This window comes from Nicotiana tomentosiformis, chromosome 7, assembly GCF_000390325.3.
Source record: "Nicotiana tomentosiformis chromosome 7, ASM39032v3, whole genome shotgun sequence".
Lineage (NCBI taxonomy): Eukaryota > Viridiplantae > Streptophyta > Magnoliopsida > Solanales > Solanaceae > Nicotiana > Nicotiana tomentosiformis.
The window spans coordinates 79,753,874-79,768,570 of NC_090818.1; positions in this window are offsets into that span (position 1 = coordinate 79,753,874).

Below are 14,697 nucleotides of genomic sequence, written 5' to 3' on the forward strand. Positions count from 1 at the left end.
ATTGAGCCTGTGACCACGCCAGCCTGATAGCACGTTGAATTATCCGTGCTGCGTGTGGATATGGATCCATCCCCCTAGGGTCACCCTCTCATGTTTCTCTCTTGATGGTGTACACGCGGATTATGAGAAACCGACGGGTTTCTGGTTGATGTGAGATCTTGGAGTGCTAGTTATTGATTTTGTTCGGTTACCAAGATTATGATATGGGACTGAGAGCTGTGATGTGATTTTTATTTGGATCGGGTTACGCACCGCAACAGGTTGATATTTGGTTATTGCATTTCTTTTGTACTAGCAATTTCCTTGGTTGTTTACCTTATTTATTTGGATATCTTTTTTATAAGCTGGATTGTTGACTGAGCTCAATGCATTGAGAAAATATGTGAGCACCAAGGTGGTTTTATCTGTGATTTTATGATTTAATCATATTTTTTGTTCTATACTTGTTGGAATTTATGAATTGTACAGGAGATAGCGAGTATCATTTATATTTATTGCTTCTATTACCTCGCCGAGGTTAGTTATGATACTTATTTAGTACATGGGGTCGATTCTACTCATACAACACTTCTGCATCTTGCGTGTAGATTTGGGAGTTGATGCTGCTGTGTATGGCGGGAGCTGGCATTGAAGATGTACCTACCTTACGAATTAGCTACCACTCTTCCTTGGTAGTTATAGATTTTAAATTTTGCTTATGTATATTCCAGACAGATGTTGTATTATTTCATACAGGCTTTGTAAATCTAAGTCTTAGTGGCTCGTGACTTGTACTACTAATCCTTGGGTTGTTGTATAAAAGTTCAGTTAATTCATCATTTATTTTCTTATTAATCTCATTTGGATTGTGTTGATTGTTAGTTGGCTTGCCTAGCGGGTTGGTTTAGGTGCCATCACGACTAGTTGAATTTTGGGTCGTGACAAGTTGATATGAGAGCTCTAGGTTCATAGGTTCTACGAGTCATGAGTAAGTGTCTAGTAGGGTCTTGCAAATCGGTTTGATTATGTCCATACCTATCTTTGAGAGGCTACATGGAATCTAGGATAAACTTCCCATCTTTCTTTCCTTATCTTGCAGCATTGATTCTAGTTTAAGCATATCACTTTCAATTCCTTCCACTCACTCGTACGTGATGTTAAGCATTCGATATCGACTGTGCATCGACGGCTTGTGATTCCATGGATGAGGTGCGAGATGTATTCTAGGTGTTGTGGGGATATTCCAGTCTGGAGGACTTGAGGTCGGGTTTTGACCGCAACTTGGGCTCGATGGTTTCAGTTGTGTGAGTATGTGAATTTGGACTTACAGGTCCGGTAGTGTCCCTAGGAGTAGGACTGATGACTTAGTGAGTGGTTGGATAGCTATATGGTGGGTATTATGTGACTACATGATGATCTTAGATGGTTTAGATGTGATGCGAAGAATTCTGATTGGGATGTGAAAGATCTATGGATGCTTGATTTATGTCTTTATGTGTTGTACAGTCTTTAGTTACTATTGCGTTAGGTATCTTTCAGTTGTTCGTTTGTGGAATGAAGGGTATTCTTATGTCTGGTTGAAGAATTCACACTCGGGAGGATTAATCAATTGCATGGTAGTTGTGACCATGATAGGGTCATCGAGTGATTCTAGTTTGAGGCCAAGCGGGTGGGTTATCACCTATAGGGCAGTCTACGTATATGCGATTCTTATGATATTTTGTGGAGAGTTTCTTTCTACTAGTGGGTTACATGTGTTGTGATTTGATTTTGGATCGCTTGCGGAAGTTGGCTTGACTGTCACAAGGATGAATGTGAGCCTAGCAGATGATTTGAGGTATTTTTATGATTAGTGCTACATGGGTTCATGAAGGATTTGGCTGGATTATGGAGCGAGATCATGGCAGTTATGGGGTAAAGGTATTGTGGGTTATCAGATGCTATGTTGTATGGCTTCTAGCCAAGTGGGGGAATCTGTTATTGACAATTAGATTGCATGGTTATATGTTGTATTGGTTTCGGTCTGAGGCATATTTGAGGATCAGTCATGACTTACAGGGTTAGTTTTGAGGATGACTCAGGTAAGGAAATTTTCGGACGCATGATGTATTACACTTTATGGATATATGGAAATCTTGGAATGATTTGGGTTATTATTCGTGATAGATATAATGTGCTAAGAAAAAAGAGTCACTTGGTTGCATTAAGGTGGGTTACTTCTTTGGGTGTTGGTGTGCTAATGAAGCATAGGTTGTTTGGCTCGTTTGAGCAGTGTAATTGAGATTAGAGCAGAGTGGATGACTTTCGAGAAGGTTCTAATGGGTTCAAGATTCATATGTGGCACTTAAGGTATTTTTGGATTTGTAAAAGACTAAGATTTGATATTTGGACTGGATGGTGTCAGGACTCGCAATATTTCTGTATCATTATGGATTCAACATTTCAGTATCAGAAAGGTTAAGGAAACATCTTCAGATTCACATAAGATCTCTTTAGAGTGGACATTTTGGTTGTGGTACTATCAGGTGATTAAGAGGGAATGCAGTGGCTTATGGGTGACATGGTTTCATGCTAGGATCTCTTGTGGTAAGTTTTGGGTAAGGATTGTTTCATACTGGCAAGGAGAAGTGTTAACCTGAAGGCAATTCGGAAGAATCTTGGAGAAATAGGACAGCTTGGCAGTAGGTTAGATCAGCATAGTAATGGATATGATTGGTTCTTTTGGTTCTTATGATGTGGTAAGGCTTTACAGCAATTTTGTCACAATACTCTTGAGCTTGGCGACCTACATGACTTGGTTGAGTTAGAAGAATTCAGTTATGACGGTTTGGTTATGTGCAAATGGGTTTCAAAGAGTTCTCAGCAATTTCTACCACGACTTGAGATTGATGGTCTCTACAGACATGGAGAGTTTGTGGCGCTGTGATTTTCTCCATGATGGGATCAGGTGGAAGGTTTTTGGCTGATTGAGTATGTATCCTACTTGTGACTCAGGGTTAATTATGGGGTTCTCGTGCTTTCATATGATGGCATGATAGATGTGGTACTACATGTGGGATTGAGGTTGCAGGTATGAGATTACGGTTTTGTTCGAAAGGAAGGTCATCAGTTATAGATAGCATTTTGACATTTCAGATGATTAAAAGAATATTGGCACTATCTGGTATCACCTGAGAAGAGCGTGTATTCAGAAAGGCACACTGTGATTTGACTTGCATATTCTTGATTGGTATTACGGTAATCGCATGGTTGATCGACTACTGATGTTCAGATTTTGATATGTGACATGGAAGAATTATGGAAGTATTTCTCGTAGAATGATTGTGTATGAGGGATGTGTCTATTACTTGAGTGATCAGATTGGGATCCGATATGGTGATTATGGTATTCTAGGAATTTGGAGACTGGGTGTTCTCAGAGGTAGATTGTTTCTTGGTTGCAGACTGTGAAGATATAGCCAAAGTTAGATAGCTAATAGTATGTGTTATGGTTAGGTTATTGTGGAATTTTGGATGGTTATTTATCTATTTGTGGATGGTCGGAGTTCATTTTGGAGCCCATTGGAAGGCCTAATGAGGATATGCATTCTACAGTTGGTCGGATTTGTTTACTCAGCACAACTATTGTTGAAGGATATGTCCTCATTTAGAGTTGATCTTAGTCGTTTCTATTTGGTTCCATGTATTTCTATTCTATGCTGCAATGGGTTGTGAGACTCCTGGCTATTTACACACATGATGCAGTTTTGTTTGGGCCTTGTGGTGGAATTCGAGCAAGATGGTTCTTGGGGTGTTGAACGGTTGATTGCGCTTTGTTATGGTCCTTTCCTATGTGCTATCCATTTCTCCATGGTTATGGTTATGCACTTCGTGTGTTTGTTGTTCTTCTGCGTATGGTTGTTGATTTTGAGCATTATGACTCGAGGTATTTCATGTGGATCGGTGTTTGGATGGAGTCACGCATCGCAGTGGAGTTATGATGAGATATGATCCTTTGTGTTGATTTTGTGCGTTTGGTTCTCCTTTGTGTGATGGGTCCATAGCATTTCGCTTGTGGTGGTATCTCTTGAGCTTGCGGAACGATCCTCTAGGACCCAAAGTGCATCCTCCCACATTTAGGGCATGGAAGCCTCCGCTGCTGAAACCTTCTATCGGGCCGACCCTGCTGGTAGGGTCCCCTGTTGCCCTGACTGGGTCCAGATAACTGTGCACCCATCGAAGACTGGGCGAATGATTGGGATGGTCCTGATGACCCTCCCCTGAATGCCGACCTACCACCACCACCACCGGAAGAACCACCAAAGTTGCCCACGGACCGGGCCTTGCTGCTACTCTGACGCTCCATTTTGTTCTTCAATTTGCGGGTCTCTGTGGCTTGAGCAAATGCCACCATCTTACCATAGTTCATATCGGAATTTAAGGCAGCTGTAGAGGCCTCATTTATAACCAAGGGTTAAGGCCCTATACAAACCGGCGCACTCTAGCTTCCATAGTGGGCAACATGTGAATAGCATACTTGGACAGGCGCGCAAACTCCATATGGTTCTCCCACACATTCATACTACCCTTCTTCAGGCTTTCAAACTCAGCAGCACGAGCCGCCTTAGTTTCGGCAGGCAAGAAATGATCTATAAAGGCATCTGTAAACTCACCCCACCTTGCCGGAGGGCTTCCCTCCTCACGGGATTCCTCCCACAACTCAAACCAAGAATAGGCCTCCCCTTTCAGGCGGTAAGAGGCCAACTCTACTCCCTCTGTCTCTGTAGCATGCATAACCCGGAGAGTTTTATGCATCTCATCAATGAAGTCCTGGGGGTCCTCCTCGGGATCAGTACCCGTAAACACTGGAGGATCTAACTGAAGAAACTTGTTCACCCTGGAACTAGCAGATTCTCCTGGATAACTGGAAAAAGTAGGCCCAACACTCGATCTCTGGGCCAGAGAAGCCACTATCTGTGTCAACATTTGTATGGCTCCACTAATATCAATATCAGACACACCAGAATCGGAAGCTGGAGCTGGTACTGGAATATCAGTTGGAGGAATCGTTGCACCTTCTGTAGGAATAGGGACAGGTACGGCCTGATCAGTTGTAGTAGAGCCAGGCAGTGTAGTAGCTGGAGGAATATTCTCACTCCTCGGGTGCTCACCCGCATCATCAATTATAGGATTAACTGTCACTCCTAGGGTGACATTGGCTCTTTGGCTAGTTCTTGCCTTCTTCTTAGGTGCCATGTACTGAAAATTAGAGCAACGCATGAGTTAAAGGAGGAACAATCTTACAACCAGCTTTATCACACGATCAAGAACATGAAAGAAGGGTATTATTCCTAAATTCCCAAGTAGCATCCTAATGCTCCGAGATATCCTAGGACACTTTAAAACCTTAGGCTATGATACCAAGTTTGTCACGCCCCAAAATCGAGGAGCACGACCGTCGCTCAACCGAGTAAACCTGACCGAGCAAGCCTGTTAGATTTCCTTCTACTCAAACTCATTCATGAATAAAAAGAATATATGTTTTCCTTAATTAAACAATAAAGTAGTCATGTCTGCAATTACCAATTTCTTACCATAAGTTTCACTATTTTTAAAGTCTCTAATGGACAAGTAATACAACCATAACATAGCATAGTTTGTCTTTCCCAGCACCAATACACAACCCACACTATGTCTACGGAGCCTCTATAGATAAAGAAGAGTGCAATGATAATGCCAGCAATAAGGCCCCGGCTATACCTCAACCATAATACATAAAGAACAAAAGATACATGACCCCGGGATGAAGTGGGGATCACCAAGTCAGGTGGGAAGAAGGTGTACTGCTATCACTGATTAGTGTCTCCTACTGTGGAACCAACTGTATCCATTTAAAGATGCAGTGCCCCCGGAAAAAGGGACGTTAGTGATGTCGAATAGCACTAGTATGAAAACTAAACACCAATTTAAGAATTTAGAAATACAAGATAATTATGATGAACCAGTACGGCAATAGAATAATATAGATAACTGTCTCAACCATAGCAAGCTTATTAAAAGCTATCAACAACATTTATAGGATTTAAGATGGGATCCTCTATAACCATCTTCACACAAAGCGGCCCCGCCGCCTCACCCGATGTATGCAGGTGGAGGTGTACGTACAATACCACAACTCTAATCAAGCGGCCCTGCCGCCTCATCCCAATGTTTGCGGGTGAAAATGCATCCACAATACCAATACCAATACAAAGCGGCTATGCCGCCTCACCCCAATGTATGCGGGTGGTGGTGCCATAACAATACCAAAACCATACACAAAGCGGTCGTACCGCCTCACCCCAATATAAGCGGGTGGAGGTGCAGTCCCACAATATCATAATCCCTACACAATGCGGTCATGCTGCCTCACCCCCAATATATATGCGGGTGGAGGTATATCACAATCACAATTTCTATACCATAATCCCCACACAAAGCGGTCATGCCACCTCACCACAATGTATGCGGGTGGAGGTGTATCACAATCACAATCTCTACAAAACTTGGCATAATACCTTTCACATAAATCACGACTAGAAATTATAACATGTGGATACGTAATCCATAGTTTAGGACACATCCTCAATTTATAATGCAATATGATAAGAGCATTTGAAATACGAATAGAACATATATCTTCATCACAAAACTTATCGGAATACTCGATTTATAATCAACATCTCAGAACTTACAAAGATAATGAGAATTCCAACTCTTAAAGAAGAGTTTAGCCAACATAACTCAATTGAGCTTTCTTAAACTCTAAAAAGTTCCTGAATTCTTAGCAACTTCAATCTATTTTAGAAATATAACAAATTGAACCACAATTACGAAGATGATCATGTTTCTACCTCATTTGAGCATTTTATCAAACACAAGGTATGCATAAGGTTTCAAGGTCCCTTTTATGGATGATTCCATCATCCCACAACCTAATCTTTACCATGCTTAGTTCAACAAATCTTCCTACACCCCCTGATATCACATGCATGTGAGGGTTAGGGTGTAGAATCTTACCTCTAGGATGAAGACCTAGTGAGTTTTCCCTTCTTAATCTTCCAAAACTTGGGCAAGATTTGAAGGACAAATATTGGAGAACACCTTCTCACTCTAAAATGTCATATAATAGCTCAAAAATGACCCAAAGAGTGTATTTAACGAAATAGGGTCGGGATTTAAAAACCCAAAAATGGAGCTCTGGAACAAGGTATACGATCGCATAACCGATATGCGGACCGCATATTGGTCGCATAATTTGTTACAAAATAGCCAAAAGTATTATTTGTGTATGCGGTCTCTATGCGGTTCACATAACTGTTATGCGGTCACATAACAGTTATGCGGTCGCATAGTCGACCGCATAGCTGCTTCCAGAATGGCCCTCTCCTGCTCACTTCTGCGTCCCGCAGAGTGATTATGCGGTCACATAATGGACCGCATAAATGCACTTTTCAACCCAAAAAGTCTGAGCCGCGGCGAGCAAGCTCGCCGCGAAGAATTTCTACAATCCTCAAACACGTAAGCCTAATCCGGCACCATAAAATATTATTTTCTTTGCAAACTTTACCAGGCTTTACACTTAAGTACTTCAAAATTTTTTGGGGTGTTACAGTGGTATTGTGATTGAGGTCATATAGAGGATTCCTAAATTGAAATTTAAAAATGTTATTGAAAGCTTTAAATTAATTTGCTACGGTTTCTAATGACTATTTAAGCTCTTTTATTTCTCCCATGATTCGTCACATTCATGTGGCACTTCCAATCCTTGAAGGTGTTTGGCTTTCATACTAGTACTATTCGACATGTACTAATGCCCGTTTTGCTGGGGGCGCTGCATCTTTAATGGATGCAGGTGGTTCCACAGCAGGCGGCTTTGATCGGTGAGAGAAGTGCACCCTCTTTCCAGCTGACTTGGTGAGCCCCACTTTATTTCGGGCTCGTATGTCTTTTTCTCCTTATGCATTTAGTTTTGAAATATAGTCGGGGCATTGCTGCCGACACTATCATTGTACTCCTTTGTACATATTAGAAGTTTCGTAGACATGGTGTGGGTAGTATGTTGGTGTTGGGAAGGTCAAACTAGTAATGTTGTATTTGTACCACATGTTCCACTTCAAACCATAAAAGTGTTTGTATTTTGAGACTTAAAAATGATGTAACAAATGAAATGTATCTTCTCTTTATTCATGGGTGAGTTTGGATAGAAGGCATTGTACAAGCTTGCTTGGCCGGGGTATCTCGGTTGAGCGCCGGTTGCGCTCCCCGAGGTCGGGGCGCGACACAGATGGCTCCTTTTGAGGCCTTATATGGGAGGCGATGTCATTCTTCTGTTGGTTGGTTTGAGCCTAGGTAGGCTAGGTTGTTGGGCACTGATCTAGTTTGAGATGCTTTGGAGAAGGTGAAATTGATTCAAGAGCGGCTTCATATAATGCAGTCCTGGCAGAAGGGTCATGCTGACAGGAAGGCTCGTGATGTTGCATATACGATTGGTGAGAAGGTTCTACTAAGAGTTTCACCCATGAAGTGTGTGATGAAGTGCGGGAAGAAGGACAAATTGATCCCACGGCATATTGGTCCTTTTGAGGTGCTTGAGAGAGTTGGAGAGGCGGCCTAAAGACTTGCCTTGCCACTTAGTTTATCAGGAGTTCACCCTAGTGTTTCATGTTTTCATGCTCCAAAATTATTATGGGGATCTATCGCATGTAAAAGACTTGATCACGGTACAGTTGGACGAGGATTTGACTTATAATGTGAAGCTGGTGGCCATTTTGGATCGGTAGGTTTGAAAGTTGAGGTCAAAGAATATAGCATCGGTGAAGGTTCATTGGAGGGGTCAAACACTCGAGGAGGCTAATTGGGAGACCGAACGGGAGATCCGGAGCAGATATCCTCACTTTTTAATACACCAAGTATGATTCTAGACTCGTTTAAAAAAGGGTAAATGTAAAGACTCGGCCGGTCGTTTTGAGTATTTTAGCTCCATTTTCCTATTTGATGCTTTACATATGTGTATTTGTTGCTACGTGACTTGCGGAGAGGGGGGGGGGGTTTATTGGTTTGGTTTTGAGGAAGTTTTGGATTGAATTTTGACACTTAGTCCCTTGGTTGGAGGCTTAATTTGTAAGGGTTGATCGGAGTTTGAGTATTGTGTAGACGACCCCAGAATGATATTTTAATGGTCCCAATAAGTTCATATGGTGATTTTAGAGTTAGGAGTATGTCCAAATTTGGATTTGGAGTTCTGTAGGTTGATTTAGTTCTATTTGGTGAAAGTTGAAAAGTTGAAGGTTTGGAAGGTTCATAGGTTTGACCGGGAGTTGACTTTGTTGATATCGAATTCCGATTGTGGTTTCGGGAGTTTGAATAGGTCAGTTGTGTCATTTGGGACTTGTATGCAAAATTTGAGGTCATTCCGAGTTGATTTGATGTGGTTTGGCATGTGTTTTTGAAGTTGGAAGTTCATTAGTTCCTTAGGCATGAGTTAAGGTATGATTCGTAGTTTTGATGTTACTTTGTGTGACTTGAGGTTTCGAGTAGGTCCATTTTATATTTTGGGATTTGTTGGTGTGATTAGACAGGGTTCAGGGTGCCTCGGGTGTGTTTTCAATGAGTTTTGGATCATTTTTCATTAAGTTGGCATGGCCAAAGGTTTATGTGTTTTGGTGTTTTCGCATTTGAGGAATTTTTGTTGCAGATGCGAGTACGCATGTGCGGGCATGGAGCCGTAGAAGCGGATACGGGATGGAGGAGTCAGGGGCTACATATGCGGAAGGATGGGCACGGAAGCGAGGCCGCATCTGCGATGAAGGGACCCGCAAATGCGGGTGCGCAGGTATGGGTTGACCGCAGGTACGGTTGTCGGGTTTTAAGTGGGATTCGTAGATGCAGTAATTTGGACCGTAAATGCATAATCATTGGGCACACTATATGATTTCGAGGGTTTGGTCATTTTTTTCATTATTTGGAGTTGTGAATCTCGGCTAGAGGCGATGTTTGGAGAGGATTTCACTACAATTGAAGTGGTAAATAATCTTTACTTGATTTTGGAGTTAGATATTGATTCCCCATGGATTATTACACCTAGTTTATGTGAATTAAAGGTGAAATTTGGGAATTTTTTACTATAGTTTTGGAGAGTGAAAATTGATGATTTGAGGGTCGATTTGAGGCCGGATTTGGATGAAACATATATATTTGAACTCTATCGGATTGAGTGTTAGACATTTGTGAATTTTTTCAAGTTCCGAAGTGCAGGCCCTATGTTGACTTTTTGGATTGACTTTGCACATTTGAATCAAGATCTTAGCTTTATTATTTGGAGTTGTTGTTTATGACTTTTATTGATGATATTAAATTGTTTTGGCTAGATTTGAGTCGCTCGAAGGTCAATTTGCATGGGAAGGGATTTTTGGAGTATTTATTCACAGTAACATATCTAAACTTGATTTGAGGGTAATTATCCCTATGAACTATGATAGTTGAGATATGTTGGGGGTGACACACATGCTAGGTGACGAGTGTATGTGCTTACACCTGGGTATTCATGATCCGGGTAGACCTTAGACTGCTATGAAACTTTTTTTCTACCCTGCCTCCTAATATCTATGTTTTCTCTACTTGAATTTTTTTTTGAGCTATGATTCATATTAGAAATAACATCTACGATATGTTCTTATTGTTTGAGACATGATAGGGCTATTCTTGCTGTTTTTGAGCTTTTTACCTTAATTGTAGACATACTCTCAGTCATGATGCTATATCCATATATGATATCTCTGTCTCAGTAAATTCTTATTTTGATTTCTCACATGTTGTTGATGCCTTATACGTGTAGCACTATTGAACTGGGTACTATGAAATGTGGTTAATTGAGACCTAAGCGGTTGATGAATGACGTAGGCCATAGAGCCGTTTTGTGATTTAAATGTGGATCGGGTTGCACGCCGCAACAGATTGATATTCGAATTGGGTTGCACACCGCAACAATTAGATTGATTGTTGGATTATATTTTGTCAGTGCTTGGGAAAGGATCCGCCTCTCCGGAGTCTAGTATTCATGGTGAGCGCAGACACAGAGTCATATATGTGATTTGGTGGGGGGTATTATGCCAGGTACCCATAAAGTGCTGAGTGTGGTTGTATGTGTGATGATGAGGGGTACCTGTGCCAGGCACAGTGAGCGTGCTGAGTGTAAGTATACCTTATGGCTTTACTATGTTGTTGTTGACTTGGTATGTGTATTTGACATGTAGGCCTAGAGATGTATGTTTCCTCATGCTATATGGTAACTGAAATGTCTTACTTATTGTTGAAAGTTTGGAAATCATAGTTTCCTTGATAAATTCATGTTTTAGTAATTTCAGTGGTATGACTGAGGTTGTAACTGTTATACTTAGAATTCATGTCTAATTTTCCTTATTGTTAAAGAGTTGAATATGATATCTCTTGTGTTGTTTTCATTTAGTGTCATCATTATATCATGTCTTGTTATTGATTATCGGTGTTGGACACTGACATTCTTCCGAGCTAGTCACTTCTTTCAGCCTAAAGTTAGATTTGTTACTTATTGAGTATGCGGTCAGTTGTACTCATATGACAGTTTGCACTTTATTTGCAGATCCAGGTATTGCCGGTCGTGGTGATTGCTAGAGTTTGTACCGGTTCCAGCTTGTTGAGATTACGAGGTGCCTGATATATTGTTCGCAGACCTTGAAGTTCTCTTTTCTTTATTTCTATTATCACTGTTCTATCATTCAGGCAATTTTGTATTAAGGATTAACTGTGTATTTTAAGATTCTGTAGTGCTAATGTACTTGTTGATACCAGGTCATCGGATGAATGTAGTTGTGTTATTGTAGCTATTTTCAAATATGTATGATTATTCCGTTGTTGAGATTATTATGCTTATGTTATTTGAGTTTATTGTTATTGTAAAATTATTGCCTTGCCTAGCAAGCGGTGATGCTAAGCGTCGTCACGGCTCCGGTAGGAGTTTGGGTCGTGACACATATAGATTTTTTCGATAATGGATCCTTGAGTTATAAGATTCTTAATAACATAACTCAAATCTTATTTGTTTTGACTGGATTTGATGTACACTCATTTTCTTTTTGCAGTAAATTAACATCTATAAGAATCAATATAAGGAAACTGAAAAGAGGATCGATGATAATTCCCATGAGTACATAGTAGATAGCAAAAGCTTAATGATGGTGAAAAATATACTCAATCACAAATGTAATAAAAAATATCTTGGGTATTATTTAAATGTTCGAAAAGGATGAAGCAAGCTGAAATATAATTTTAAGTCCAAGTTGCTCCTCTTTTCTTTCTTTGCATTGTATTGTTGCCTGCAAAGAAGATTTAGTTTCATTTTATTGTTTAAGTTCTTAAGTATTAAGTTTCTGTCATTTTTTTCAAATGCACATCAGCTTTTTCGTTCTTTTCCTCTAATAGAAGTAATATCATGCTGAGGTAAGATGCATAGAATTATGATATTTTCAGTTGAAGCTAGATTTTATTAACCTAGTACTTTATTTTCAATAACTTAATTTATGATTCGGTCATAATCTCACCAATATTGATTTCCCTTATTGCTGCAACAAAATTTCCAATCTTGCAGGCTTTACTAGAGGAGCAAAATTGTGGCTTTAGTTATTATTTTTAATTGTTGGTGACTTGGTGTCAAGAATGATTGAATAAGATCCAGCTCCAACCTAATGATATGTTTTTAGATTATAAAAAGAAGAGTTCTAATTCTATAATGAATTTTGCCTATTCAAAATGATTGTGCCTTCGCTTTGTCAATAGCATGAGTTGGTCTAGATATATAGGATCTGTAGATAAGACAACAAAAAGACTTCCTGGCCCTAAGAAGCTGTTGTTAATGTCCTGAACAATAGAGCTCGAGTTATTTTTTACTCTATTAAGAAATTATAATAATAAAAAAAAGATTAAAAACTTTTTTGGGAGTAAAAGAAGAGTAGCGGTGGGATATATGTGATTCATCCACCCTCAAATAGATATTTTTGATTCAATCCTTAGAATAAAAAATTCTTGTAAGAAAAGTTTTGCTCGAGCTCTTGGCAACGTGTTACGACCCAAATCCTATCAGAGTCATGATGGCGCCTAACCTAACCCGTTAGATAAGCAAACACATTTAAGCAACCAAATCAAGATAAGATAAGGAATAATTAACTATCATAATATGAATAAAGCATGAATAAGTCTACAATCGACATCATAATGCGAAAATACTACATCATATCCAAAACCTGGTAGTACAAAGCTATGAGCTACTAAATAGAGTACAGTTGAGTCTCAATTGTAAAAGTACTCTATGAAATAAGGAAACAGTTTGATAGATGAGAAGACTCCATAAGCTGTGAATCCAATATAGCAGCTCAACAAGAAGTCTTCATAGCCAAGCTATTAGGCACCCTCCTGGACGTCGTTGGGATCAATACCTGATCTGCATAAAATATGTAGAATGGTAATATGAGTACAAAAACTAACGTGTATTCACTAGGTATCAAGTTTAAACCCAATGTAGTAGTGGTGAAGTTTTGACAAGAATTTACTCACTTTCATAACTTGTTCGATTCACAAACAAGTACAAAAATAGAGAAGACAACTAACAACAACGGATATATAAAATCAGGTGCACAGCCAAGAAGAGATATATTAGGCATATTTTTAGATAAAATGATCATAGCATAAATCAAGGCATCTAATTCGCCCATAAAGAAGATATACAATAGATAGCATTTTTATGAATGTTTCTATATGAGTTTAGAATATCTATGCATAACAAAGAATCAAACTTTACCTCAACCGACACTTCCCTATTACCTAACATCACTGTGCACACACGATCCAATGAGCATCGATAATCATGTGACATCGAAGAGATGGATCTAAATTCATGCGTTGCACGTACAACTCAACATGCATAATATAACCCAAACGGATAACTCACGTGCCATAATATAATCCGCATGGACAAATCACTTGCCGAGTCCTTAGTCTATATCAGAAATCACACACAAGGATGTATGCATGTGAACAAGAAATAAGCATACATGACGCACATAAGCAGATAGATAGACATTCAGAGATATATGCCTGTGGGAAAGTATGGCTACGACTATAACATGGTATTCGACATACAAAATAGTCCATCATATCCAAATAAGGAATCAAAAGCCTAGACATGAGTAAAGTTACTCAAGTATTCATACAAACAAATAAGGCATACCACAAGCAGAATATGTACCACAATAAGGTATAAAGAAGACTACAAGCTACCTCAAACATGGTATAACCTTAGCGCCCACATATACGCTCCTTACCTCGCATATACATCACCCTCAAATACATAGTACTTTGCATATAAGCCCATTTTATGAAAACTTTCTTCAAATCATGGTTAGCCAGGATACTTACCTTATCCGAAATAGGCTTCAACCTTCCAAAATGTCCTTTCCTCTATATTCAGCCTCCAAATACAAAAAATCTAGCCTAAAGATACTCAAAAAGGTCATATAAAGTCATAAAAATCAACTCCAACCAATAAAACTTTAATCTTTATCAAAATTTTAAAAATCCACAAAAAGTCAACCCGGTCGTACATGGTCGAAACTCGAGTTTATGGTCAGATTTTGTTGACCACAACCCATGAGTTCAAATATATGGTTAA